Source organism: Quercus suber, unplaced genomic scaffold, assembly GCF_002906115.3.
Source record: "Quercus suber isolate HL8 unplaced genomic scaffold, Cork oak 2.0 scaffold_187, whole genome shotgun sequence".
In the NCBI taxonomy this organism is placed as follows: Eukaryota; Viridiplantae; Streptophyta; class Magnoliopsida; order Fagales; family Fagaceae; genus Quercus; species Quercus suber.
Window position 1 is genome coordinate 201,029 of NW_027069645.1, and position 4,906 is coordinate 205,934.

The window sequence follows — 4,906 nt, forward strand, 5'->3', positions numbered from 1 at the left end:
GAGTAGTAATTTTTTTTTTTTTTTTTTTTTTTGGGAGTGGGCTCCTATGGGTAAAAAGGTACTTGTACAGTTGTACATTTTTTTTTTTTGAGAAGTGAATACTTACTAATATTAATCAAGAAAGAGGAAAATCATCCCATACAAAAGACATAACATCCGTTGGAACACACTCCAACTAGATTTGAGAAGAAAAAGATTGTCTTGCTCGCTGGGCTAAGGCATGTGCAATTACATTGCCTTGCCGACCTACGTGAACGAAAAAAATACTCATAAATGAGTTTGAATGGGATTTAATGTCCATAATTATATGCCCTCCCCAAGAGTTTTCCATGCCGGGACACCTTAGTAAGTTAACCACCGATTCAGAGTCGCCTTCACAAACCATCCGAGCAAAGCCCGATTCTGCAGCAAGAGTGACAGCACGCCAGGCAGTAAGAAGTTCTAGGATTTCCACAGTTGGGGGTTTTACTATCTGCTCGGATAGAGCAGCCAACACCTGGCCCACATCATTTCGGATAACCACACCAATTCCCGCCATATCCGACTCTCTGTACCAAGCACCATCATACACCACACCAACTACAGGAGGAACCCATCTGCGAGAAACAGCTCGACGTCTGTGAGGATGGGGGCAAACCAACCCCCTGAATTCGTGGAGGTAGTTTTTTGCAAAACCAGCAATATTGTGAAGGGGCAGGGGATTGTCTTGGTGTCGAGATTTATTTCTTTGATACCAGAATGACCAGGCCGTAGTAGCAAATAGAGGTAACAAGGCAAGTTTGGTACAGATTTTTTCCAAAACGTCCGTAAAGGACTCAGAAGCCGATGAACTGATCCACCCATTCAAAATCCGCCCTCCACACAGCTTCGATACAGGTACAGCTCCATAAAGCATGCACAACAGACTCCAAAACACCAAAGCATCGAGGACAACTTGAATCTTTGAGGATTTTTCGCTTCAGTAGATTTTCTTTAGAGGGCAGCAAATTTGTGCAGGCCCTCCAAAGAAAATGCTTAATCTTACCAGGAACTTTCAACTTCCAGATGCTTTTCTAGAAACTTCTTATAGAATCCAAGACAGGTGGACGATTCATGTCAGGAAGGAGAAGCTCACACAGGAGCTTATAACCCGACTTCACAGAATAGCAACCCGAAAGTTCAGATCTCCAAACCAAAGTGTCGGGTTGCGGACTAGAACATAGAGGCAGAGACTTGATCAACAAAGCATCAAGTGGATAAAAGCACAAATCAATGAGATTGGTATCCCACAAACCCGATTTAGAATTAATCAGAGAGTCCACAGTAGATTCCGGAGCAAGCTGCATCACCGGGGAATTTAAACGGCCATCAAGACTTGGTAACCAGGCGTCTTTATATATCTGAACCGATTTACCATTTCCAGTTCTCCAAAAGGATCCCTTTTCAATTAAATCCCTGGACCACAGAATACTCTTCCATGCGAAAGAGCCAGAAGAAGTTTTAGCTTCAAAAATTGAGCAGTTTGGAAAATACTTCGCCTTAAAAACTCTATAAAATAGGGACTCCTTATCATGAATCAATCTCCACACCTGCTTTGCCAACATAGCTTTATTGAATTTGCAAAGATCTTTAAAGCCTAAACCCCCCTCACTCTTTGGTTGACATAATACCTTCCATTTTGCCCAATGAATTTTTCTTCTATCACCCCTTTGACTCCACCAAAATTTTCGAGTGAGCATCTCAATGTCTTGACAAAGACCGATTGGCAAACGAAAACAACTCATTGCAAACGTAGGAATGGCTTGAACCACCGCCTTCAGAAGAACTTCTTTACCGGCTTGCGATAATAATTTCTCCTTCCACCCTTGGAGTTTACCCCACACTTTATCTTTTATGAAATTTAAGCTCGCCTTTTTTTTCCTACCAACTATCGTTGGTAAACCCAAATACCTTTCATACTCCTTTAATTCGACCACTCCAAGCAAAACTTTTAATTCTTCTTTTGTACCAACTGAGGTATTATTGCTAAAAAAGAGGGTAGTCTTGTTCGAGTTAATTTTTTTGTCCTAACGCCCGTTCATATTTTCCCTACATCTCCTGAATTTTTTCCACATCTCCCACTCTTGCACGGCAAAATAGCAGGCTATCATCTGCAAAAAAGATGTGAGAGATCTTTGGTCCATTTCTACAAAGAGAGACACCCTCTATATGTTTACAGTCCACTACATGCTCAATTAACCCATTTAGAACTTCAGAACATAACAAAAAAAGATAAAGAGAGAGGATCACCCTGACGAATACCTCGTAAGGGAACAATATGACCTTTTGGTTCACCGTTGACTAAAATCGAATAGGACACAGATTTTACACACTCCATAATCCAGCCTATCCACTTCGAATGAAAGCCCATCTTCTCCATAATCCTTTGAAGGAAGACCCATTCCAACCGATCATAGGCTTTACTCATATCCAATTTTAAAGCCATATGTCCCATTTTTCTTGTTCTTTTCCTCTTCATATGGTGCAAAGTCTCAAAGGCTACCAAGATATTATCGGAAATGGCTTTGTCCGATTGAAATGCACTCTGAGATTCAGAAATAACATGGGGTAAAATTTTCTTCAGCCTATTTGCCAACACTTTTGAAACAAGTTTATATAAAATATTACAGAGGGCAACGGGGCAAAATTCAGTAACAAATTCAGGACTCTTCACCTTGGGAATAAGAGTAATAAAAGTATGATTCAAACCTGTCTCTATTGAGTTTAAATTTAGGCATGAGATCATAGCTTTTACAATATTGTTCCCAATGCTTTCCCAATAATGTTGGAAGAAGACTGGCGACATTCCATCAGGCCTCGGGGCTTTCAATGGAGCCATTTGTTTCAAGGCCATTTCCACCTCGTCCTTTGTGAAGTTTCTGACCAAACAGTTGTTCATATCTTCGGACACCACCTGTTTAGTAAATTGAACTACTTCCTCGATGTCTTGCGGGTTTGAGGTGGTGAACAAATGTTTATAATACTCAACAAACATTACTGAAACCTCATCATCACATGAGGCCATTCTGCCCTATGAATCTTTGAGTTTAGTAATACTGTTTCGTCGGAACCGTTGTGAAGCACAGTTATGAAAATAGCTAGAGTTTTTGTCACCAGAAATCATCCACTGCTCGTGGCTTCGCTACTGCCACATTTTTTCTTCCACTCTAAGAAGCTCGGCCACCTCAGCTTTTAACTGGAGAAAAAAATCAACACTCCCTCCTTTCGTAGCAGACTCTTTCGCTTCTTTCAGATTCTTTTTTTTCTCCAATAGTGTGTTTACTACATTACAAAAGGACTTCTTACTCCAAACTTTCAGCTGGGTTTTACACGTATCAACATTCAACATAACTTTTGTCATAGGTGGGTCCGAGGAGATGGCTTTCCAAGCATTTTGAACAGTGTTGTGGCAGCCCTGTTCTTCAAGCCACATATGCTCAAAACGCTAAGGGCGTTAGGGATTTAAATTGATCCCTTCGGGTAGGATCATGATAGGACAATGGTCAGAAGAGGCACAAACCAAAGTTTTTACCTTAGTAGCTGGGAACAAGTTAAACCAATCAAATGTACTGAGTGCTCTGTCCAACCTTTCCCACACCACTCCACCACCCAGATGAGTTTTGTGCCACGTGAACTTATTACCCACAAAACCAAGATCAAACAAACCACACTCGTCAAGGGCTTCGCGAAATTTCTACATTTGTCCATAAGGTCATAAACGGCCTCCCAATATTTCGTGTGACTTCAAAAGTTCATTAAAATCCACCCCACACAACCACGGAATAGAGAAGCGATTGTTTAAATCTCATAGTAAATCCCAAGATTCCATACGAAGCTGAGTTTCTGGTGCTCCGTAAAAACCCGTAAAGCGCCACACATTTTCCTTTCCTCTATTGATCAGGACATCTATATGATTTTTTGAGGAAGACATAACTTTTACATCAAAGTCATTCTTCCAAAACAACACCAAGCCACCACCACGAGTTAATCTTGAAACCCCATGGTGATGACCGAAATGAAGTGAATCACGTAAACCAGCTAGCCTTGACTCATCCAGCCATGTTTTGACTAAAAACACCACTGTGAGATCTTGTGCCCGGACTATATCACCAAGCTCTTAAATTGTCTGCCGGTTTTCAAGCCCCCGACAGTTCCAACTAAGGATACTCATTGCACCCGGCGGGGTTGCTCCGCAACCTCCGCCGATCCCAAATGTGTGGCAAACCGCACACTTTGTTTCATATTTTCCTCCCTTAACTTTTGTTTTTTTTTTCCTTCTCTGTATTGAGTTCCTCACGGGCCTGATTCTCCCTGTCTTTACGTTTTAGGCCATCAGCCCCGTATGAGACTTCCACCCCTAAATCATAATTGAGCCTTTTTGTTATTCTTGTCCATTGCCCTTTCTTCATATCTTTTTGTGGGCCGGGCCCAAGTCCTATTTTTCCTTTCCCTTCTGGTCCATTTGATACTTTTGTTATTTCTGAATCCGTGCACTTTAAATATTCATCTGTTTCGAATCCCAACGAGCCCAACTCCCCAATCTGGCAGCCCTCAATTTGTGATAACTGAGCACTTTGTTGGTTTCTTGCGCACTCCTTTTTCTCATATGGGACATGATCAAACTTTTGTAGGTCACGGTCAATTTCTTGGAGTTTAGCAAGGAAAGGGTCACCCTCAGCGTATGTACCCGTGATTTGTGGATCAAGTACAGGCTTTAAGATCTTTGGAAGGAGTTGTGCAGCACCCATTAAGGATCCGCCTCCCTTTATGTTCACGTCACCTTCGTTGGGATGGTGAAAAATAGCTGGTGGTGAGGATAAAGCAGCTTCATCCTGAGTGTCTGTCGTCATATCTACATCAATCTGCAAACTCGAGGCAACCGGAAGTA